At 56.8% G+C, this 24,927-nt stretch overlaps 1 protein-coding gene across 9 annotated transcripts in view; it reads right to left on the bottom strand.

The window, feature by feature from the left end:
• The window catches only part of BCOR (BCL6 corepressor), a 121,445-nt gene that overhangs the window by 76,020 nt on the left and 20,498 nt on the right, over positions 1-24,927 (bottom strand). For 4 of the 9 annotated variants that reach the window (XM_082717843.1, XM_082717867.1, XM_082717853.1 and 1 more), the window contains exon 1: positions 13,824-13,989. The exons of 4 other annotated variants lie outside the window; for them this stretch is intronic. The gene's annotated coding sequence lies outside the window, so the exon portion shown is untranslated. Of the gene's footprint in view, positions 1-13,800; positions 14,013-24,927 lie in introns of those variants that run through there. One more of the 9 variants, XM_082717868.1, reaches the window with a different exon arrangement.

The raw sequence follows: 24,927 nt of genomic DNA, 5'->3' as shown, positions 1-24,927 counted from the left end.
GGGACCCTTCCTAAGCGAAGGCTCTCAACCACCCTGTTCCCAAATGACAGCAGATTGTAGCACAAACATAATGCTCTCCATCCTCTGTCCTGTCTTCCTAATCTCCCCCTTTAAAAAAAAGAAAAAATTTTTATTTATTTATTTGACACAGAGAGAGAGATCACAAGGAGGCAGGGAGGCAGGCAGAGAGCAGGCTCTCTGCTCAGCAGGGGGGCTCAATCCCAGGACCCTGAGATCATGACCTGAGCTGAAGGCAGAGGCTTAACCCAGTGAGTTACCCAGGCGCCCCTCCCAATCTCCCTTTTAATGCTGCCTCATCCAGAGTCCCCCTGGAAGGCAGCTCCGGAGGCAGTCCATCCCTCACCTCCCTCTGGGAGCCTGTGAGCTGGCCCAAATTGTTTCGCATTGACTTCCTCAGCCCCCTGGCTCTCTCCAGACCTGGGGTGAAGAAAGCAAAGCCAGAGAGGGACCTGTTCTTTAACATGAGGTACAGGAACTGTCCCCACAAAAGCTACTCTCCAGTTGCCACCCAGTTCACCATCCCAACACAGCTGGGTCTCCCGAGGCCCCCATGCCACTGTGTCTGTCCCAAAGACATGGTGTCCTCAGTCAGTGCTCCCATTTGGAGCCCAAGAAGCTTCCAGTTGAGACCAGGTACTTGCTCAGGGTTGATATGGGGTCACAGGGAACTGCGGGACACCTCGTGCAGCCAGTAACCCCCATCAGGGAATCCGAAGGCGCTGATGCCCTGTACAAACTATCCAAAAGGACTGGAAATAACTAGAAATCAAGACTGTCCCTTCACCAGGTCCCGACACCCTGGTAGATACAGATAATGGCAACTGTGAACATTGCCCCCGGGCACCAACACTGACCTGTGAGCTTTGGGCCTTAAACTAGAAGGGGAATCCACACTGGCCAGCACTTCCAAGAGATCAGCTTATTCCATCTTGAAAACAACGCCATGAGATACACAGCTGCAAGTTACTGACACTCTTCCCACCGGGAGTCAATGTCTCCACTCCCAGAAATCTGTGTGGGCTCAATGACTGCTTTGAACACAACAGAAGCGATGCCATGAGACTTCCAAGGCTAAGTCAGAAAAAAAGCTATACAGCTTCCTCCCGGCTCTTTAGGGGTGCTCCTTCCAGGAAAAGTCAGAAGGAAGTCAACCACCATCGACAGCCCCACCAAACTTCCAGAAAATGGGCCACATCAGCTAGTTGCCGTGTGATTAGACAATCTTGCACAAGATACCCCAAGTGGGAGCCACCCTGGAGGAGCCCTTCCTGGAATTCCTCTTGGCAAATTACCAACAAATCCCAGGTAACTTACTGCAGTGAAACAGCTAGCCCCATGGTGTTTGTTCCCACTGCCCAGAAGAGAAAACTGAGGCTTGGAGGGGTCGAGGAACTCGCCCATGGTCACACCCGTGGTAAGCGAAAGAGCTGAGACTCCCACACCGTCTCTCTGAGCCCAAAACCTTCCATCACCACCCCTTCTCCCCACACCCTCTGACATTTCCTCATTTTTTAGAAGAGAACATCCTTTTCGGACTCAGTCAGTCTCCCAACCGGGCTGTGGTCAGCCACGGCGAGTGTTAAAAGGTAGAGAATGCCAGGGGCGCCTGGGTGGCTCAGTCGGTTAAGCATCTCACTCTTGGTTCTGGCTTAGGTCATGATCTCAGGGTCATGGAATAGAGTCCCATGTTGGGCTCCTTGCTCCGCAGGGAGTCTGCTTGGTATTCTTTTCCTTCCTCTCCCTCTGCCCCACCCCCATTCTCTCTCTCGGTCTCAAATAAGAATAAATAAATCTTAAAAAAAAAAAAAAAAGGCGCCTGGGAGGCTGAGTGGATTAAGCCTCTACCTTCACCTCAGGTCATGGTCTCAGGGTCCTGGGATCGAGAGGCCCGCATCTGGCTCTCTGCTCAGCGGGGAGCCTACTTCCTCCCACCCCCCCTACCCGCCTGCCTCTCTGCCTACTTAGGATCTCTCTCTCTCTCTCTCTCTCTCTCTCTCTCTGTCAAATAAATAAATAAATAAATAAAATCTTTTTTTTTTTTTTTTTTTAAAGGTAGAGAATGCTAGGCCCTACCCCAGGCCTACTCAGTCTAACTTCGCGGAAGCAGCCAGAGTGTGAACCAGCCCCAGGAGCTCTGAGGCTCAGCCAGGCTGTCCTAGACAGAGGAGACCATAAGCTTTTCCACAAAATACACCCAGTGTTGGGAAATCACTCATGATATGTGCTCATCTGATTATATTCAGACCTTCTGGACCCTAGGGTCGCAGACAGCTCATGTGTTTTGGCCCCTTCCTAGGCTCTGTGGTCCCTTACGAATGAATCAAGGAGCTAAAGATACTCCGGAGAGGCCAGAGGACACGTTTTGTGGCTGTGACCATGAGCACAAGGACATCCTGGATGATCAAACCTAAACCAGTAGGGGCTCTGCAGAGGAGATGTGGCTGGAGCCAGGCATGGGGCGGGGGGGGGGGGGGGATTGCTCCGGCCCTGGGCCCAGGGATTGAGGCTCCCTTGAAGGGCAGAGCAGGTGGAAGGGTGTGGGTGGGCATCTGGAAGCCTCCGGCCACCTGGTGAGTAGGCTCCTGGCTTGGGGCAACCAGTGCAGAGGGGGACCAGACTGGGGGAAGGGGAGCAGGGGCTTGAAATTTGATCCAGATTTTTTATTTTCTGTTTCCAAAAGCTACCATCTTTTTAAAAGATGAAGGACCACATTGCAGATTTTCTGAGGACAAGAAAACCATAGACGTGCTTATGTCCCAGGGCGTCAGCTAACATTTTCCCCACCTTGGTTTTATGGGAGACACTTGGGAGAATTTTCAAGGAAGGAAATGACTTTGAAATCTAATCAGGTCCACTGGACTGCCTAAAAGGAAAAAGAAAATCCTAAGTGCTGACAAGGGGAGCTCTCCTACTCAGTTGTAGGAGTACGAATCGGCCTGACTGCCTTGGAAAACTCTGGCAACTTAGAGTCTGGAAAATTCTAGTTAAAGCTGAACAGAGGCTTATAGCCTCCAGGTTATAGCCCAGAAATACAACCTGTGGGTAAACAGACAGCCCACAGTACCATGTCCATCTCTTTACTGGAAGGCAGGTGCACAAGTGTTCATAGTGGCACAATTAGCACAAAGCTGCCCAGGTGCCCCTCAACAACAGGACAGTAGACGAATAAATAAAATGTGGTATCTTCACACTTTGGGATATCACACAGCATAGAGAATGAGCACACCACACTAGGCACACTGCGAGTAGAATGTCAGGTGGAACAAAAGAGGCTGGACACAAAAAGTTCACCTCGTCGATCCCGTTTCTGTCCAGCAACAAGTCAGACAATGCTCATCAATGCTACTAGAAGTCAGGACAACAGGGGCACCTAGCTGGCGCAGTCGGAGGAGTGTGTGACTCTTGATCTTGGGGTTGTGAGTTTGAGCCCCCACGTTGGGGGTAGAGATTACTTTTTTAGAAAATAACAAAATTATTTAAAAAAAAAAAAAGGAGAAGTTAGGATAGCAGTTATTTGGGGGGCTGTAGTACCTGGAAAGGGAGCACTAACTGATTTCTGATTTCTGGGTGCTCGTTAACTGGGTGCGGCCATCAAGCTGTACACGAATGGCATGTGGGCTTTTCCGTGTAGCTAGTTTGCCTCAACAAAAAGTGAATCATCGCCATCGTCCTTATCATCATCCAATGGGGAGCGAAAGTTGAAAGCACAGAAGGGCCTCTGGGATAGAGTTGTGAAGAGATTAACGCTTCGAGTGACAAAGAAACAAAGCCCAGTGAGGTTCAGACACGGACAAGTTCCAGAGAGACCCAGTTAAATCGAGCGACCTTGCCAGTGGAATCGGAGACCCAGCTGTAGGGTCAGGAATGGCCCCCCGCGCTCCACAATGGCGGCGGTTCTGAGAGGTGATTACATCCAGCTGGTCCCCCTCCCAGTCCCAGGCTAGGATTATTTACAGAAGATGGATCACCTCACACACCTTCGAAGACAGGAGCCAGAATTCTCCCAAGTAAGAGATGGACGGAATCCCTACGGGGTCCTACCATTAAACACCTGCCCCTGGGCTCCATTATCTTTGCTTACAAGATGTAAATCTTGATGGTGCCACCCTGAATTTTTACACAGTGGATTCCTCTGATTGGAATCGCTTTGGCCAAAGGCGATTAGATTCCATTAGCCATCGGAATCAATTGGATGGCAAGCTTTCCTTCCTAAAGGGAAGGGCTAGGTTCCAGTACTTGGCTGACTGCAGAGCCCTGGAGGAATTCACTGAAGAGAAGCCCGATTGTAAACATCATTGCTTTCTGAAGAGACCCTTAGGGATCCCTCTCACCTTATTCAAGGATGGCATGAGAAAAGGGAAGACCAGCCTGGGAGGAAAGGAGACGCAGGAAAGTTCTGGGATCTTTGACCTATGCCCTTATACAACGAACACAAGAATATGTGTCCTAGACAGCCAACGAGACAAGCTAAACCTCTAGCTGTTAGTACAGTGAGGCCCTGTGTGACACACCTGGGGCCCATTCCAGATTTGTGTCACTCTAAGACACGCTTGGAGGCCAGCAAGGACACTTGCTGGATCTGCGTGTGTCCTCTGGTCTTTCCACCTGCACCAGCCCCACAAGGGAAGCCCAGGCAGGAAGAGAATTCTCTAGCACAGCTTTCTCTCTGAGCCCTGGGATGCTCTGTGGTCCATCTTCCCAGGTTTCCTGAGGTTTGTGGCCATGACCCAGAAGCCTCTGGTCCCATAATAAACCACCTCAGAGATGCTAATGTGTAATTATTGCATGGATTTATTTAAATTTAATCTAAAACAGAAGACTCCGGCAAAGGCGGTTATATGATTTGATATATGTATTTGTATATACAAATGCCATAGGTGGAGATACATAGTTTGGGTTTGAAACATCTGTTTCAGATTGTGTTACTGTTCCCAAGTCTTCACCCCGCCCTGTGTCCATGCCCTTTTGTCATGTGACTTTGCAATTCCTCCTGCTGGAGGTGGCTGTACCTCCCATCTATCCCATCAATGCCAGGCCAAAGACGGTCTTTTGGCCAATGGAAGGTAAGCAAAAGTAATAGAGTGTGAGTTCTGAGACCAGGACTCTGCAGGCACAGTCCGGATCATCCACTTGTCCATGGAGGATAAGAGAGACATGTAGGGGCCTGAACCCGACCCACACTTGGAGCCAAGCTCAATGGAACACAGTCTAGAAGAGCTAACCATAGGTGACTCACAGACACATATGTGAGAAACAAATGCTTATGGTTGTAAACTACCGAGTCCTAAGGTGGTTTGTTACACAGCATTACTATGGCAAGCACTGACTGATACACCCACCACCTAAGCACGTGATTTTGTCAACCCCAGACTTTTAATGGCCAGTGTGTCATCAAGAAAAACACCCCACCTCTCTCAAGCCCCTTACCCTTCTTAATTCTTTTTTTTAAAATTATTTATTTATTTCTTACAGAGAGGGAGGGAGCAGGGGGAGGAACAGGGGAGGAGCAGAGGGAGAGGGACAAGCAGACTCCACACTGAACGCGGAGCCCAACTCAGGACTTGATCTCATGACACCGAGATCATGACCTGAGCAGAAATCAGGAGTCAGATGCTTGCTTAGCCAATGCAGCCACCCAGACACCCCACTCTTAATTCTTCAGAGCACTTATAGCAACCAAAAGTACGACATACATGTTTGTCGTATTTATTCTCTCTCTCTCCAGTGAAATGAAGTTTTACGAATAGCCAAGACACTGTTTTGTTCCCTGCTATAAATGCCCAAAGACTTGGTAGGTGCACAGTAAGTGTTAAATTCCGTGCAGAATGGGGGTGCCTGGGTGGCTCAGTGGGTTAAGCCTCTGCCTTCGGCTCAGGTCATGATCTCATGGTCCTGGGATTGAGCCCCACATCGGGCTCTCTGCTCAGCAGACAGCCTGCTTCCCCCCCTCTCTCTGCCTGCCTCTCTGCCTACCTGTGATCTTTCTCTCTCTCTCTGTCAAATAAATAAAATCTTTAAAAAAAATTCCGTGCAGAATGGGTGAATATGGTCCTTTTGGTCCTTAGTTAATACGCCCCTTATCTAATTTATGTCCCCTATGAAGCTCAATGATTTGGTGATAGGTGAAGCGGAGGGAGAAGAAAACATCTTGAGGGGAAAAATCTGCAAACAGGAGACCTCCTCATATTGTTCCTGATGCAGGATGAGTTATTCGTCCTCAAGGAGCCACTCACGGTGGTTGGGGCCCTCAGAAACCACAGCAGGCTTCTAGAACTGGGACAAGTTGGCCCATCGCTTGGCCAGTGCCATCCAGTATAACTGCAACACAGCTGCATATCTGTACCCTGGATTGGGGGCTGTCCTCAACCTTAGGGGGTTTCTCCGTGTGCTGGTTCACTGTGGGGGGAACTTCAAAGGGACTTACGTGGCTTCCAAGAGCTGTCAGAACGCTTGACTCTCTGGCATCGTGCCAGCATCACACGTTAATTAAATTATATGGCAGAAACACTACAATGTCAAGGTCAGATATTACAGCCGTCAAAGCCTAACATTAGGCACAGTATTTTATAGCACAGAGCAAAGTATACCTTTAAACAAATTTCTTTATCTTTCCTGCGTCCTCTCTTGCCTCTGGCTGTGAAGACATCCACCACTCAACCATTCCTACGTGAAGAGCATCAGGGAGAACTTGTCTGGGGGTCCGTAAGACCCTCTTTGGCTTATCAGACAGGAGGACTCCTGGGATCGCACCCACTGGCCTGTCTGACCCTCACCTTGGGACGGAAGTGGGCCTTTTGTGAGCCTGAAACTTCCTGAGAGAGCGAGAGCGAGAAAGAGAGGCATGCTCTTCCTGGCTTTGCCCCTAAAGTCAATGTTGGTTCTCCAAAGATGTTTCTATCAGCAGGGCAGTGGCTAGCTAGACCAGAAAATGGGGGGCGGGGGGGGGCGCGTTTTCCCTCCAAATGCCTTTTGAATAAGCAAGGCTAGACATTCTCCACCAGTGTGGAAACTGTCCACAGAAAAGCACTTGGGGCTCATACACCGCTCCGCCTCGGCTCGGAGCACAGCTGAGCTGGGCGATGCTCTCAGGGGGATGATTATGCAGCCGCATTCCGGGTTTCCCTTGCCCTCGCCAATGAACTTGGGGCCAAATGACTCATGGGCAATCACCAAAGCAAAGTTGATACCAAATGCGTTTCAGTGTCCAGACTCCCCCGTCCTTTTGGGCACCTTCTGTACATGCCAGGCATTCTTTTTAGATTTTTCTGAAATCTGGCGTAGGACTACCCTCCATGTTAGAAGGGCAAAGGGAGGCCCCAAGAGTGACTGCATAAAGCTACGCAGTAGTCAGGTGACAGAGCCCGCTTTCCAAGAGAGCAGTCTTGGTTCCACCCTGCCAACCACTACTGTGGTCTTTGCTGTTTGAACTCCACAAGATTTATTAAAGGCCCACCATGAACAAGGCACCCTGAGATGGTGCCAGGGGCTGGCAGGGCAGGGGGGTTGGCACAAGGAGAAAGGATGGACGAGCAACATATCTACGAGGGCAAAGTATTCCTAACTAACACTGGAAGATAAAGTTAAATTAATTCAGATCTTTGAAGGGGTTTTGAATTCTTTCCAAGGGTAGGCGTGTTGAATAAATATAGCGCTTTTGAAAATCTGCCTTCCTATATGGGTGTTCATTGTACTGTTCCTTCGATTTTTCTGTGAGTTTGGGGTTTTCAAAAATAAAATAAAATAATTTTTTTTAAAAAGAATTAGCCTTCATAGATGATCTCAGGGAGGGTAAGCAAGAATTCAGGGAGCAGTGACCGCCCCCCCCAAGAGAGACAAACTGGAAAGGGGTAGGAGGGGCTTACTTTCCCTCGGCACATCCTTGATATCTATCCTTAGAATTTTGGGGCACACACAGGTGTTCCCCCTAACATCTGCCGCTAACCATGACCTTTTCTGGGTGGAACCCCAGGAAAGAGAACACAGAACTCCCCATGCCCCAGTCCCCGTCCAGCAGGTCGGCAGCTCAGAGTTGGGGGGAAATCTTTGGTTTTCCAGCTGTAGATGGAAAGTAGGCAGAAGCATGCCATCCGCCCTTCGGCTTGAACAATATATGCCTGAAGAGGAAAACCAAGGGCAGCTCTTTCCCCTGGTTTCAATTAGTGTGAGCACAGTGAGATTTTTGGCTACGTGGGGCTTATCTCTCTTCGGGGGGATTGTAAGTTCTCTAAGGAGGGGCCCAAGGCCTGGGGTCTCCCCTAGCCTCCCCCAACGGCCACAGATGCAATGCCCGACCAAGAAGAGGGGGTAGGTGTTGAACAAATGCTCACCTCCCAGAAGGGCCACGGGCCTGGTGCTCTCCCCATTATATGTGCATGTGGGTACCTCTCAGAGCCTTGGGTGTCACACTTATCACAAGTCGGCACATCCAATGTGCTATTTTCATGGCACCCCACTGTCAACAGTGGCCAAAGGTCTGCAGCTGCCCAGGGTCCACAGCTGCCCAAGATGGCTGCTCAAAGCCAGAAGCTACCAGTCAGGGGCCCCGGGCCACCCCCAGATGCACTGGGCCACCCCAAGGGGCTGGCCACTGGCAACCCACTCCCTCTTGGGAAGTTCTGGGCTAAGGGGCTGGGGGACCGTGGACTGGCACTGGAACTAGCACCCTGAGTGGCGAGAGGGAGGGCTGAGAGGACCACCGGGGCTTGGGCTGGGTTCGAGGGTGTGCCCAGGTCTGGGGGCCAACGAAGGCCTGAGTGGTGGGCTGGAAAGGGCACGCTGCCAGCTCAGGCTGGCCCACAGCCAGGAAGTCTGACTGAACTTGGGCCAGCCCTGTTGGCCCACAGACTCTGTAAGCTGAACTGCTCCCCGGAGCTCCTTGGCCTCTTTGTTTTCCCTTCCCCGCAGATCTCCCTTAGTGTTTAGGAATGTGCTTTGAAGGTTCCAGCATGTTTCGCCTCTGCTTAGGGAAACCAAGAGCGGAGGCTGGGCGGAGGCCAGATGGCTGCAGGGAGGGCACCTGTGATCACACTGCGAGAGCCCCAAGGGGCAGGTGGAATCCGGGGGGTACAGACTGGGGGGCACTTCTGCTGGCTCCCCTTCTGTGCTGGGAGATTCCGTTTCCAGTGCTAAACCTTGGAGAGTCTCGGGTTTGTTTTGTTGAGGGAGGCAGTATTCCCTTACCGGCTCCCCCAGAGAGCCTACATTTGTCCAGGAGCTTTTGGGGATAAGCTCCACTTTTCTATTTGTCCAGAGTAACAGAAAGAACTCTAAGGAGCGCTCCAGCAGGGAAACTTGCCTCCCTGATTTGCATTAGACTCATGCTCTGGGCAGACCCTGCAAGGAAAGTGGAGCGAAGGGGCCTGATCCGGATCTCCTCTTTCGCACCTCCAGCCCTGGGAGGACAGTCTCACACCCAGGCCACCCCACTTGTAAACCTTGTTGTGGGCAGCATATAAAAGCAGACCCCTGCGAGTGGCCAGCTTCTTTCTTCCTTTCTCCAGCCCCTTCGCCCCTTGTCCTTTAAGGCCTTTGTTACCAGGCACAGAAAAAGGACTGTGGCTTCCCTGTGTATTCCTTGGAGGGCTCACAGCACCGGGTCCAGAGTAGGGCTTTGCACACAGCAAGTGCTTAATATATGCTAAATGACTAAAATCCTGGGCCTCTGCAGTGACCAAGAGCACCCCGGATCTTCCTCTAGCCACCAGTCACCTTCCTCCTCAGATTCGGTCTCCCAAACCAGGGAGCTCTGGGTTCCGGTCTTACTTTCACCAGTAATGGGTTACTTCGAGCAAGCGTTTTGTTTCTTTTTTACCCTCTGAACCGATTTCTTCAGCTTCAGCAAAGTGGAAGGGGGGCTAATGAAAGCCCCCGAGCTTCCATATTCTAGGGGAATGTGCATCCCCTCCCCTTCACCAGCCAGGGTGGGGTGGGGTGGGAAATGACCATGACCCAGGTCACGCCATTTTGATCCTGCCCAGGCTCAGGTCTTTCATGGGATCCCTGGCCTTTGGCTGAGGATTCTCCCCTGCTTTTCCACGGTCTGTTTAGCTTCACAACACACACCTGGTCCTTGGACTCCGGACACATCCGTTCCTTTCCGTCCTCACAGCCATTTATAAATACAGCTGTAGCTCCCGCGTGCGACGGGGGCCAAGGCACATGAGCAATAACTCCAACGCCGCAAGGGCACCCGAGTCATTTTTCTGCAGCCAGCATTGTCCCTTTGGAGCTACGGTAGACCTCCCTCCTGCCTGGTGGTGACACAAGGCCCTGTGTCCTTATCCATAGGCTCCGGATTTGCTCTGTTTTCCCCTTCCTAATTTCCATTTCTCCTTGATTTCAGCAAGACGTTTAACGTACACTCAGATGCTCTGCTGAGGGTAAACAGAAAGCGTGATCGGTGGGATCCCTTCCTCCTGGCTCTCAGAAGATGCACTCTGTCTGCCCAGGTAATGACCCCCTTTTCCTCCCAGCTTCCTCTCAGCCTCCGTATATTTAGCGCACATTGCCCTGGATAGAGTTTAATTAGGTACCAATGCACCCAGGGGCAAGAAGCGAGGACCCTTCTCCAGTTGAGCAAATGGGGCCCGGCCCAGCACAGGAGCCTGCAGCCAGCACCCCCACTCCCAGGTAGAGGTTGTCCTTTCTCAGCTAATGATTGCCTTAGGCACCAAGTGATGGAAAATCCAGGCGGGCTGGTGAGCTGCAGGGCACAGCGAGGGACGGTTGTATGGACCAGTTTAACATGGCTGGGGGAGGGATGGCAGAAGGAATACTGTGTGTGTGCTTCCTGGTCTCTTTTCTCTCCCTTCCCTGCTGGCTTTCCTTCGTTCTTGCTCTCGATTTCAGTTTTCTGTTCTGTTTCTAGCCCACGCGAGTCAAAATTAGAAAGGTCTTTGCATTCATTTATTTGTTTTAATAAAGACAGCATTTTTAAGCGGCATATTTGCAGCAATTGAGTGTTAAACTAAACACCAAGCCGACTAAATGTGTTAGGGGGAAATGAAAAGTCGGTTTACAAGAAACATATAATTAACACGTTCTCTGACTTTCCCTAAGCCTTTGTCTGGCTGGGGACAAGGCAGAGGAACCATAATCAACTTTAATAAAATGAAAGATGGTATCGAGGCAAAAGGGGAACGAAAAAGTTTGGAGTGGGAAACAAATCTCAAGAGGGAATTCCTGAGTGATAATAAAATATGTTTAAAAAAATGAATCTCCTGTTGCCTTGTTTTAGTCAACAGCCATTTCTCCTTACCACGACGACGAAGGCTCTAATTTGTACTGTACTTGTTAGCCACTGAAGCTGAGACCTGGGGCGGGGGGGGTGGGGGGGGTGGGAGGGGGTATGGAAGAGGGAAGAGAGGTGGGAAGGGGAGGAGGGTATGAGGGGCAGGCAGGAGATGCAGGGGAGTTTCCGGAGGCTGATCTACCCAGGCTAATGGAAATTACTACTGCACAAACACCAGAGTCTTCACGTGGCCTGACTTCCAATAAACTGTTCCCCTCCTCACCCCTTGGAGAAAGTGAAATAAGACATTAGACTTTCAATAATCTCATATGGTGATGATCAATCAAAACCCAGAGGAGAAGGCCAATTTATAGAAATTGTATCTGCTTCACTGGGCGGCTGCAACCAGGGAACGGCAAAGAACGCCGTGCTTGCCTTTGATGTGTGAAGTTGCCTAAAAATGACAAATGCCAAAAAATATCGCCTGTTCACACGAGGGCTTTTCAAAAGGGAGAAGGTGCCCAGGCGAGGCTTGTTTGAGGCAGCTGGCGGCAGGGACCTGCCTGTTTAGGGCACATCCAACTATTTTTACTGTCTTTTGGCCATTTTCAGCTGGCAGTTCCATCTTTCTTGTTTGTTTTATCGCCAATAAAGTTTATTTACTGAATTAACTTTTAAATAGATCCTCTACTTTGTTCTTCAAAGTTGGCTTCTGGGACTTGAGCCTTTTTAGCTGGGACCTCTCCTGCCTTTGTGACCAGCTCTCACCAACCTCCCCTGCTCCCCCACCACACACACCCCATTCCCAATCCCGGAGGTGAAGGGCTCAGCTTGTTAACCCCTTGCTGGCCGGTGTCTTTTCTCTGTAGCTACTAATCACCTCCTTTTGATCACTGCCAAGTTCTCAGGTTGAAGGAAGGAGAAGACCTCTTGACCATTCTGGCTGCCTTTCCACATGAGCCTGAAAATGTCGACAAATTTGAAACATCTGCCTGGCTGCTTTGGTCTGATTGCTAAAATATGCCGACCTCAAGCCCCCTCCCCCCCGCCCCTTTTAATCTGTTTCATATTCACAAATTAAGCATTTAGTCTGGGTAATAAATCAGGGCGGTTTACGAGGCTCACACGAGACAAACAAGCGAGCAGGGCACAACAGGAGCCCCTGATAGCGGAGTGCGCGCGGAGCTGCCAGGAGTCGGGAGCTCCACGCGCTCGAACGCCAAGCAGCCCCGGCGCGCCCTGACACGCCGCCAGGACCCACACTCCGGCGGGTCCCCGAGCGGGCGGATCGGAGGAGTGGGGCGGGAGGGGGGCGGAAGGGGGGCTGCTCCAGCCTGGGCGCGCACCCCTCCAACCTTCCCGAGAACCCGCGGCGCCCGGTCCACCCCAGCCCTGGGCAACTCGGCGCCCCCGCCCTGCCAGGGAGGGGCTGCTGGCAAAGGCGACAGCCTCACCCCGCACACACCCTGTGGTGGGCCCATTAAGCCTCTCCCAGCCGAGGAGACTGGATGCCCCCTCCCCCACCTCTCCCGTCCCGCCGGATTCGGCCTTAAAGCTCCCAGGCCCACTTTCGCCAGAGAAGAAATGATCCCCCTCCACGTCCACGTGTGACCTCCACTAAGCCAGGGCGCTAGGCACCGCCCCCCACCCCATCTCTCCGCGTCGCCTCCTCCCAGGTTTTCTGTCCCAGCAGCCACAAAGCTACTTTCAGATTCAGAAATGGGGGGGTGGGGGTGGAGAAGGGCTCTCCTTTAGAGTGGATCGAGGCTTCAGAGAGGCAAGCGGAGGGGAGCAAAGGCACAAACAGGGCCCAGGCCCCCGCTGCAGAAACCCTGGCCCAGGCTTTAACGACCGCCCAAACTCAGGAGGGTTCTAATCTGCGCGTTTCCCGCCCTCCCCCGTGCACCAGCGAGAAGCGGACCTGGACGGGGGAATCTCTGGCCAGTTCCAGCCTAGGACCTTGGGAGACCCCGAAGGGGATAGTGGCTCCAGGTCACCTCTTCGGGGCCTGCGTCGCCCTTCCATGCTCAAGTTCCCTATCGACTGGCGTTCTCGACGCTACCGTGGGACGCGGCCGTGGAGAGACGGAGGGCGGGAAATCGGGCAGCCGGAACCCGCAGCCCACCCCAGACCCGGTGGGGGAGGCAAAAGAACGATTCCCCCACCTCGCAACACTGTACACACATCGCCCTTCCTCTCTTCTCCTAGCACACATTCCGACTGCGAAAGCCATTACCGCCGGCGCGCGAGAGACTTTTTAAATATTTACAGCCCGCTCTCCGCACGGTAGCCTGATCCATCTTGTGGGCGCGGAGGCGGGGCGCGGGGCTCCGCTCCGGGGGAGGTGCGGACCCGGGGCGGGGGGCGCCAGCCGCCTCCCCCGCAGCCCCCGGGTTCTCCTGTAGGTCCCCACCTTGTCGGCCCCCCCCCAGATGGGGAGGGGGCCAGAGACGGCGCGCAGCGCGCCCCGGGCGCTGCCGGGGCCTGAGCAGGCGGGGGGCAGCGTCGGGGAGGAGGGAGGGCCGGGAGGCTGATTTAAAGGTTCTCACCGGGAAGCGAGCGAGGCACAGACCTGAGAGCCGCCGCGCGGTGAAATCCGAGGAGCTCTCTTGGCGAGGAGGGGCTGTCAGAGGCCATTTATCTCTCGCCAGAGTGGAGGCTCGGCTCCCACACCGCCCGCGAGTAACAATGGCAGCGATCAGCAGCTCTGCACGCGCTTCAGTGCATGAATGGATTGCGGAAGATGCCTGCGCTCCTCTCCGCTCAGGCGGCTCTCGGAGCGCCCCCTCCCCGCCCGCCGCCTCCGCCCCCCGGCCTTCTCCGGCCGGAGAGCAAGCGGTGCGCCTCGGGGTTCGCGGGTCCGGCCCCGCGGCGCGGTCACTCTCACCCCGACCCCGGCCGCCCTTCCCCCTGCCGCCCTTTCCCGGGCCTTGGCACCTTGCCACCGAGTGTCATTAGGGGCTGAAACTTGACACAGGCCTTCCCGACGCAGACACCCCCGCCAGCCCCCTCCCTCCTTCGCTCCCCTCGCGGCAAGTTTACTTTCAAGGAGTTGGACGCAGTTTCCTCCTCCAAGGCCGACAGTGTGCTGGCCCACGGGGAGGGGGCGGGCTCGGAAGGGTGTCTTCACCTGTCCCGCGGCCTAGGGTGTTCTCAGGCCCCTGGCTGGCTCCCTAGCCCGAGCACCCGAGGCCAGTGACCCCTTCCCCTCTTTGTAGCGGCTAATCCACCGAAAGTCCCTGCGATTGGCACAGGCACATGCACTCAGGGTACCCCTACCCGGACTCACACATCTGGCCAATTTTCAGGTCAAAGACAGAACCCGGTAGTCAAATTCTCCGCTCACAGTCTCGAGAGTTTGGAGAACGCCACAGAAGGCGCGAGGTCGCCGCTGAAGAGTTCCCCCTTAACTCTGCAAAGTGGGTCTCATAAAAGCCCCCTTTCAGCTGCTGTCTAGGGCTGGGTGCATCAGGGAATGCAATGAGGGATACTCTGACCCTCTTCGGTTTACTAAATCAGAATCTCGGGATGTTTCAGTCCCCGAGGTCGCTGAGCCCGGGACATGTCGGCCTGGGCCGGGGGAGGGGGCATGAGAGGTGGACACTAGCAGCGATCCCAAGTCAGTGCCAACTAGCCAGCAGGAAGAGGCCGAGCTGAGCCCCAGGGTCGAGGGAAGGGGGCCACAGGCGCGCAAAGAGCTAGGCAGCATAAATGCCAAGATGCACTCGGCCAGGCAGAGCGCGACCAGCCGACCCAGGAGACTGGCGAGGGCAGGCGAAGAGCTGGCAGCGAGACAAAGCGGGAGGAGAAAGCTGGGGAGGCTCAGCCGCAGACCCGGAAACGCAGGCAGCAGCAGACGCCCGAGCCCCGACGCGGAGGCATGCGCAGCAGGCCCAGCCTGGCATACCCCTGGTGGCGCGCCTGGGGGACAACGACCAGGACTCCCGGCAGGGCCTACTGCCAGAGCTGGTCTCTGTTTGGCCTGAGCGGATTTGGCGAGTCAGTCTGGACCTTCCTTGGCCGCGGGGAGGTCTTAACTAACAGGGACCCCTCTGGTCTCCGCCCCTCCCTGAACCCCAGACAAAGGTCTGGGTTAGAGAGTTTCAGCCCCTAATCAGGGCTCAGAGCACAGCCCTTGGAGAACTCGTGTCTCCGCCCTGCGGGCCTCGGACAACTGTTTACCTGACTTGGAGGCAGCTGGAGGGCCGCCACTGTCCACCGAAGTAACATTTGGGCTTCCCGATCTTAAGACTTTTATGACCAAGCCCACGCCCTGACTTTCCAACCAGCGGGAATCCAAACTGAACTTCCTGCGACGGGGAACAGTGTAATGTGGCGAAGAGGACCCCAGCCTCAGGTTCTCGGCCACTCCCTCCCACTGCCCGTACAGTGAGCCCAGCAGCCCCTGCACTGGGCCAGCAGCGGCCCCAACTCATTGCTTTCCCCAACCCAGCCAACCCCAGCAGCCGCTGCAGAGCGCGACTGTCCTCCCTCCAACGGAGAAGAACACTTTCCTGAGGCTATTGGCCATATTGGCCATGAACACACTAGCTACCCCCCGCCACACACACACACACACACACACACACACACACACACACACACGGTTGCTCTGGCCCTTCCTATCTCCCGCTGGGTGGCCTCGAAACTTCACTGCCCAGTCTGAGGGCAGAGCAACGCTGAGCCAGGAGCCAAGGAGAGCAAGTGGATGGAGGTGGCCAAGGGAGAGGAGGCCAGCAGCCGGTAATGGAGGAGGGGGCTCCTGCCTGAGAGAAAGAAGCCAGCAGGGAGACACAGCCTGCAGGAGAGGGGGTGTATAAAGGGAAAGCCAACACTAATCCCTTAGCTGGCCTGGCCTCCTCCGGTGGGGCCTGACAGTCTACAAAAGCCTTTTCCCTGAATATTATATCATTTGCACCAGCCTCGCTGCCACGCTGCTGCGCTGTGAGGGAAGTCAGGCAGATACAGCATTACCCCCATTGGCAGAGGAGGAAAATGGGGCCCAAAGAGGTTAAGAGAGTCTGTACCAAGGTCATAGAGCCAAGGGTGGTGGACGAGGCCCAAGGCCTGAGTTTCCTGCCCCCAAGTTCACTTTCCTGTTCAACAGCTGTGTGTGTGTGTGTGTGTGTGTGTGTGTGTGTGTGTTTGGGTGAAGATCCGTGTGGAGGGGAAGGGGGATGGCTGGACAAGGAATGCACAGTCCAGTCAGGGAAGTCCAGGAAGGAAGGACACAGCCCCACACCTCTTCCTCTACCCAGGTCTCACGGAGCGGACCACTCTTTCTGTAGCAGCCTGAGAGCTGGCCCCCAGCCCACCTGCCCAGGGGTGAGCTGCCAGTGCCTGGCCGTGCCTTCAGCATGGCTACTCCAGAGGTCTTGCAGCTTTGGGAGGCCTGGCTGTGCTTGTCTGCTCAGCTCTCCTCTCCCCCTGTCATCCCCGCCCCCAGCCTCGGCTGCAGGGCGCCTCGCGTCCAACTGTGGTTTCCGGGCAATAAAACAACTATTAAAGTCTCAGGCACGGCTGGTGATTTGCATCACATCCTCTCGTGCATGGATTCAATATTTAATACACAATATTGAATACGGATATTAAAAATCAATAGCTGAGGACCCCTGGGGAGGCGGCACAGTGCGATCCTGCTTCGGGAACACCACCAGCTCCTTTAAAAAGACAGGAACGGCAAGTTCAGCCAAGCCAAGCCCAGTGCCAGGGGAAGTGAGGACTAGGGGATGCCTCTCAGCTTCCTGGTATGCTTAACTGTAGGAACCGTAAGTCAAGCGAAAGGGAGGCCGAAGGGATTGTTTGTCCCCAGGCTTTCCTGGTTGTGGGGTGGGGGAGGGTAGGATTTGCTCCCGAACCAGCTAACTGGTGGTTGGTGCTGGTTTGGGGGGGTTTGCTGTTTGCATTTCGGTTTGGGTCAGGTCTGAGTCCTGCAGGCAAGCTCTCAACTCTTCCCACCTTGAGGGCTCCTTCTCCTGGCCCTCCTGACATCCATCACCATAGGCCCCATGGGGAGCTCTTGGCAAAAGCTTTCTAGGACCTGTAAAAGGAATTCCAATGTCTCAGAATATTCTTTGCACGGGAAAAGAAACATGAATGCCTGCTACCAGACTCAGAGTCTTAAGCCCTTCTGAGGTACCACCAGCCTTCAAGACAGAAACCCTCTAGCCCTGTGGCCCACTCAAAGACCTGGGGATGGCTGGGTGGCGACAGAGGGAAAGGGATGACAAGAAGGAGGCTGGGACACCGAAGCCCTCCTGCTCCAGAACAAGAATCCAGATTGTTAAACAGCCAGGAGAAGAGCAAGCTCCCAGGACACATAATTATCTTTTCAGGCCCGAAGAAGAACACAAATTACTCTCTTCTTTATCAAAACACAGGAATACACTTTACCCTGTACAGAAACAAGTTTCTGGCAGACTGATAGGATACGGGTGAAGAAGAAACATCTTTGAGCAGATTCTTTTTTCCACTACATTAAGAGAAGAGAAACTAACAGTGGGGAAATACACTTCGATCATCTGATTGGGAAGGCCTGGAGGCTCTTAGATGCCAAAGAACTAGGTGAACTTGACCTGCTGAAGTGCCATCCTGGATACCAAGTTATATTAATCTTATAGAGTCCTTTTTTTTTTTTTTAATCATAACTCAAATCAATATGGACCGAGTTGGAAATCTTGCTCTGGTTATAAATAGAGAGGACACCTCGGGGAAACCCCAAAGAGGGGATCTGGGTAAAAGTTAGAAGGGAAGGAAAGAGGTGTTAGAAAATGAGCCAGCGGCCTTGCCTCTTTGTTCCCTAACAGTTGCCAGAGAACCATCAAAGGGAGGGAAAGGGTGCCCTTCTCAGAACCATCACAGGAAAAGCTGCTGCTTTCTGGCTGCTACAGGTCTCCTGGGTGGTGGTTTGTAGACACCCCCCACCCCGGAGTTTGACTGTGTATTTAGGCGTTTCCGGGCTGGGGGTGCAGCCACTTTTACAACATTGGCCCTGGGCCTGTGAAACCCACCAGCAAAAAGTTCTACTCAGAAGACACGTCGTTTTTAGGCGGATGTTGGATATTGGGCAGTGCTTCCTCCAGCATAGCGAACAGCGTTTTCTTGACTCCCTCAGTACTTACTACTGGACTGCCTCACTCCTTTCCCCCTTGGCCATTAGGCCAGGCTCTGGCTTCCCTATAGACCCATGCAGAACTGACAGTGTGCAGACCCCATAGTCCGCACCAAGCAGGGACATATGGCTAGGCCAGGGAGGGGGGCCAAGCAAGAAGGGAGGCTCAGCTGGCGGGACCAAAGGCCCAGGAGGGCCTGTTGGCACAAGCTTAGAGCTGACCCGCCTTGGGGGGAGGTGCACCTCCAGAACCCACTGAGGCTGACAAAAGCCCCCTGGACCCACCAGGTACTTCAAATGGCCCTGTCCTGTTGGGGTAGGCTAGGCCTGGTTTTAGGAGAGCTCTGCTGTAGCAAGTCCCAAATGCTGAGGACTGGGGGGGGGGGGGGGGGGCGGGGCAGGGCGGGGGGGTTGCGGATAGCTCGAGCCATCCCAATGCCCCCACCCCTCGGTAAAGTCTTCCAGGAATGAACTGCAGTTTCTACTGGAATTGCTCCTGAAGCCCCTCGGGGACTTTCACTACTCCTGGTGCGAGGCAGCGAGGACGATGGCTTTCTGCCGAGAGGATCCCCTGGATAGTATTCGCGCTCACCAAAACGAACCTCAGATTTTGGCGCACAGCATCACTCTTCGATAAGACTCTACCTCCCTTCCCACGCCCCGCAGAAAAACACCCCCGAACTGCTAGGGTGAACGGAGTCTGAGGCCAGGGTCAGCGGAGGGGCGTCCCCACCACCAACAAGTTGCCGGCCGAGATAACAGCTGTGGGAGGGGGAGGGGAGCCGGAGGCAGCCACGACTGAACGGTTGCGATCTAGAAAATTCAACAAGAGGCTGCCGCGGTGGCGGCGGCGGCGGCGGCGGCGGTTCCAATTAGCTGAGCCAACTGGGAAGGCAGAGAGCGAGGCGGTGGCCCCGCCGATCGTGCCCGGGGCGAGCAGGCGGGCCAGGGCGCGGGGCCTCGGCGCTGCTCGGGCCGCCCTTGCCCGGCCCCTCCCGTGGGCTCTTGGAGCGCGCCTGGTGTTTACACACTGTCCTTCCGACACGGGATCAAGTTTCAGGACGCGCTGAAGGCGCCGGGGGCCGGCCACAGGCCCGGGAGAGGGGAAGAGCTGGAGCGGGATCTAAGGCAGCACTGCGCGGACAAGGCCCGGCTCGCGTGGGCACTGCTAGTGCCGCGGCCCCCCCGGGGGTGGGGTGAGGGGAAGTCCACCGGGTAGGGTGGGGCTGCGGGGCGCTATCTGCAGCCAGAGGCAAATCCGAGTCGCGGGAGTGGAGTGCTTTGCTCACTCTGGCGAGAGACTTACCCCCAGGAGGGGAAGGGCTGCGGAGAACCCTGGCGCAGGGACTGCTCGGGGCGCCCCAAGAGAGCTCTTCACCCCTTCCGCCCCCCCTTCTCCGTCCCTTTGATATGCTACCCGATTCAGTCCATTGTTGGGGAGAAGGGGACGGTTTGTGGGCCAGACGAGGCTAGCGCGATTGGAGACCTCGAGTTTACCAGCGCGCCCTGGCTCCAGGGCTGCGGAGGCCTCGGGCCGAGTGCCGGAGGGCTCGCGGCTCCGCGCCTCCTCTGAGCTGGCGGCGCGCGGGGGCTCCACGCTGTCAGGCGGCGGTGGGCGAGCTTCCCGCAGCACAGGCACACTGTAAACAGCTGCGTGCGCGCCCTCCCAGCCGGGGCTGGGAACCTCACCCAAACACCATGTAGCCTTCTCTCCGGCTCCCGGCGGTGGCTGGGGGAAGCTGGGGCGCGGCTTTTGTAGTCGAGCCTGAAGAAAGAGGGCCCCCACCCCATCCCCAGGCCGCCGGGGCCCGGGAGCGAGCGTTCTAAACCTGCAGGGGTGCGGGGTGCTGCGGGGAGGGGAAAGAGTCAGAGCCTGCCCCCTCCCCACTGAATGTCTGCTTTGTTCCGGAAAACAAGGGAAGCATTAGCCTGCTGCCCCCGGGGAAACACAAAACTTCTTTTTGAATCTCGGGAAGGGCGGTTGACTGCGCTACGGGGCTCCCGAGACAGACCGAGGAGGGGATAAGCTGAGAAGGCGGGCGGAGAAAGGGAGACTCCGGAGAGAGGACGACGGTCAGAGCGGGGGCTGGGGGAACCGCTCAGGGTGACTGGGCGGGAGACCCGGGAACCCGACTCGGCGCGAAGGTGCCGCGCGAGTTCCAGAGACCAGCCGGCCCGGCCAAGTGGCGCCGGCCCAGCCGGCGGCCGTGCCAGCTTCCTGCCCTGCCCAGGACCGCGGAGCAGTCGGGGACGCCGCCGCAGGCTGGCCCGGAATCGCAGGAGGACAGCGGGGGTGGGGGTGGGGGCGCGAAGCCACAAGTAAACCCCGACTAGAACTTTCTGCACGCGCGCGCACACACACACACACACACACACACACAGACACACACACACCAGAGCGGGCCCGGACTCCGGCCGGGGAGGGGGGCGTCAGCTCCAGGCTTTACACCTTGGAGGAGGAAGGGGGCAAAGGCCCAGGGAACTCCCCCGCGGAGGGTTGGGGGGGGCAGTCTGAGGTGTCTTTGGTCTCATTTGGGGACCGCTAATCCGATCGGCTCCCAGGCCCAATGTACCATTCCGAGGGGGCGGGTCAGTTCTGCCCTAGTCGGTAGGACCGGGCGGGGGACAAGCCAAAGCAGATCTGGAGCTCACGCGCTCCCCAGCTCCCTGTCCTCCGGCCGCCACCCCTCACAGCATCTAAGGAAGGGGAGGGCACCCAGGCTCTGCCCCACCCCCCGCGGGGCGCTCCCCTCCGCCTGGGAAGCTCAGACCGAGAGCGAGGGTTTTCCCCCTTTCCCCTGGGCTCGCTGGGCTTCTAACTTCCTCTGAACCTCCCTCCTCTCTCCGAAAAGCCCTGAGGAGAGGAGCCGAGAGGAAGCACGCCGCGAGTGTGCGAAATGAAGACCATGTGTGGAAACGGCGGCATCAGAGTGCAGCCGCCGGGGGTGAGGGGTGGCAAAGGACCCCGCGCAGCCGGAGGCTCGGGGCAGCAGCAGCCAGCGCCTCTGTTCGGCGCTGGGAACGCGGAGCCGCAGCAAGCAGCAGCGAAGAGGCTGGGCTGGCCTCGTGGCGGGCGGCAGGGAGGGGGATGCGGGGGCTGCCGCGCCGTGGGGGGCGGGGGGGCGGGGACGCAGCCCCGGCTTCCTGGGCCGCAGCTGCGACCGAGGGCTCAAGAGCAGATCGTGCTCGGCGGCGGCGGCGGCGGCAGCGGCGGCGACGGCAGCGGCGGCGACGGCGGCTCGGGCCCGCCGCGCTCGCAGCTGAGAATCAACAAAGGGAGGCGGCAGGCGAGCGGGGGAGGGGCGCCGCCGAGCGTTCGCTGGCTGCTGTGGAATAATAAAAAATAATTAATAATGATAATAAGAGAAAAATCCCCGGGCTTTCATGGCTCTAGGTTTCCGTGTGGCTGCAGCGGGAAGCGCGCTGTCCTTGAGGCGGCCTCTCGCGCCTGGTCTGCCCGCCCCTCCCCCTCCCTCGCCCCCTCCCCTCCCCGGGAACCGGGAAGAGAAAGGTCTGCAGCTGACAAATATTATCCATTCTCCCCATCGATCGCGGAGTGTACAGATGTGAGCGCTTGATGTGCCCGCGGAGCGGCGGATCCTCCCTGCTCGCTCGCTCTCGCCCAAGCTCCGCTCACCGCCCCCCTCCTCCCCCTTTGTTCTCCTCCCCTTTCCCTCTCTTTAAATAGATTTCAGGGCGCTGCCTGTTGGAGAGCAGCTGGCGATCTCTCCCGAGAGAGGGAGCGAGCGCAGCCCGAGGTGCCCTGTCACCAGCCTCCCCTCCCCCACCTCGCCTTCCCAGTGCGGGCCCACCCCCCCCAACCTTTCTCCAGTTTCCAAAACAGAAAACACGGGAACACCCACGTCCACTGCACCGCGAGTCTCTTGGAGCCTTTAGACCCCTCGCGCTGTCCCTGTACTGTTCCTGTGTCGGTGTCTTTCTGTGCGGGGAAGGGAGGGGGCGCAGGGAGGGGACCCGGGGACATGCCGGAAGAGCTGAGGGTCGGGATCTTTCTCCAGCAGCAGCGGGGACGCGGCCCCGGTCACGCTGAGTGGGGACAGTTTATCCATTAGGGAAAGTCGGCGGAGGCGGCCCTTTTATTCCTCTTTTGCAGATGGCAGATTAAGCCGACAGCGTCCGGCCTCAAAGGGGCCGGCCGCTCGGCGAAGGGTTAACCCGTCAACCGGTAATCGCGAGCGGGCGCGCGCGCGCGCGCACACACACACACACACTCACACTAACACACATACACACGCGGCGCGCCCTCCCCGCCCGCCCGGACGCCCGCCACAGCCCGCAGTGCGCCCAGGGCTGAGTGGGGGGGGGGCACTCAAGGGGGGAGGGGAGGGGCGGGCTTAACCAGGCCGCTCGACTGAGCCGAGGCCACCTCGCCGTCTGTCACTTAAATGATTGTCCTCCGCTCTGCTCGGTGCGGTCAGTACGGGCTGTTAACAGGCAGTTGCAATCAGTTTCCGAAAGGTCAGCCAAGGTCCTCCGGCTCTCGCAGACGGAAGGCATTACGAAACCGCTTTTGTATCTGCAGGCACTTTAGAAAAAGAGGCGAGGAGGGGCACACCGCTGCGCCGCGGTGCTCCGAGCCCCTAGAGAGGGGCGGGGGCCGCAGGGCTTGGGGGGTATCTTGCCCGCCCACCCCGTGGCCTGCACCCGCGGCGGGGAAACCACCCCGCGAGTGACCCAGGCCCTCCCGATTTCGATGGGGAAGCAGGAAAGATTGGGGGGGAGTAGGCAGGCGGCGAGGAAAGGAGGAATGGTAGGAAGTGGGAGAGCCGTCCTGGCTCCCCTCCTCGCCCGGCCTGCGGCCCACACCAGGACCCCAACGAGGGCGGGCGGCCTTGGGTGCCGCAAGACCCCGCTTGGACTCTCAAGTCCTCCTTACACCGGCAAGTGTGCGAGAGGTGGCTGGGGGCGGGGTAAGAGAGACCCTCGCAAAGCAAGCGAGTCCCCGCACGGTATCTGAAGACGCTGCTGCTGCCGCCGCTAGAAGTCGTCCATCAGCAACCAGTCCAACCTGCCAGTGATAATGTGCGATCAACACCAAATCACCCCCGCCAGGCGCGATCCATCATCGCTGCGCGCCGCGGGCCCGCGAGAGGCTGACTTGGGGCTGGGGGCGGGGGGGGGCGTGCGGAGCAGGAAGCGGTCGCCCAGCGCACCTACCTGCCCCTCTCGGAGGCCTGCATAACTCTCCAAGTTCCCCAGCCGCGAAGCGCAGACCGAGTTCCCGGCGCAGGTCACTTAGGAGCCCGCGCATCCCCAGCGCCCTACTACCCGGGTCACACCCAACAAAGCCATCCTTTCCTCGGAACTGCCCTGTCGGTCCCTTCCCCCTCCTCCGAGAAAGCCTGGCTGGCGGGAAATTAATATTTAATATCGTGAAATTGATTAAAGGGCTGGAAGCCGACGATGGGGTGGGGGGAAGGGTAGGGGCGTAATTAAAGATATGAGAGTAGTGGCCATTCCTCCTCTTCTGCCCCAGCCGCACGCTGCCTTTGTGAGGCTGAGGCTAGGTCGCGTAGGGCCCAGTCTCGCGGTCCCGGGGCGGGGGCACAGGCAGCCCAGGTTCCCGCCCATGCCCGAAGGCAGAGGGCAGGGGCGGCAGGGCGGGGTCTGACTGTCCCAGCGATGGCGAGTAACCCTAGAGCCCCTGTTGGAGCTGCCCTGAGAACCGCGCCTCCTTTGCCTGCCCGCATCGAGGGCTCATCTCTGCCATCGGGGGCTCATCTCCGCCGCAGAAGCCTGAGGGTGGGGTACTGCAGCCCCTCGCTGCTAGTTCAGTGCAGAAGCGCCTTACATGCCCAGGCCGCGTCCCTCTCCCCTGCTCCGTGACTCCAAGGTCCCCAGCGCAGCCTCACACTAGGCCCGGCTCCGAGGCCGCCTCCCCAACCCCCGACGGGGGTCTTTCGGGCCTCTCACGCAGCCCTTGGAAAGACAGGTTCACCTAGTTATGTAACTGGGGGATCCTGAGACCGAGGCTGCCCGGAGCTGCCGCTGGTTTGTTCTCATCCGGGCCCCACCCCAGGCCGCTCACGCTGGGGGCAGCTTAACTCGTTCAGCTGCACTGCAGATGGGGCCTGCCGCTGGAGGCGGCCGTCTCCGGGAAGTCGTCACCAAACCTGCTCGGTGGGCCGCCTGTCGTGCCTCTTGTGGTTGCTGCGCCTCCCGGAAGGAGCATGGAGCTGGACAAGGCCGGAGGTGGGTGCGCCCAGGCCACCGAAGCTGGTGTTACTAGAGGAATTCCGTGGGCACATGGTCAGCGGTAAACCCGTTGGTGCTGGCTGTGGCTTAGAAAGCGGAGGATTGGCTCCCCCGCAGGATTGACCCCCAGCTCCTGGAGGCCTGGCTTCAATGGGCCGCTTTGAACTTTTTCTTGCATACGATTTATTTTTTGGCAAAGCATGGTATCTGAAAAGTACCAACAAGTGTGCAGAGAGGCGAAAACGCACATAAACACAACAAGCAGCGCCCTTGGCCCTCCTGAGTTGGGGAGGCTGGTCCTTCCAGGCCCCAGCCGCTACAGGGAAGGTCAGGACCAGGGAGGGTTAGG

This window comes from Mustela nivalis (genome assembly GCF_964662115.1).
Source record: "Mustela nivalis genome assembly, chromosome: X".
Taxonomy (NCBI): Eukaryota; Metazoa; Chordata; class Mammalia; order Carnivora; family Mustelidae; genus Mustela; species Mustela nivalis.
This window is presented reverse-complemented; position numbering and strand designations above follow the sequence as displayed.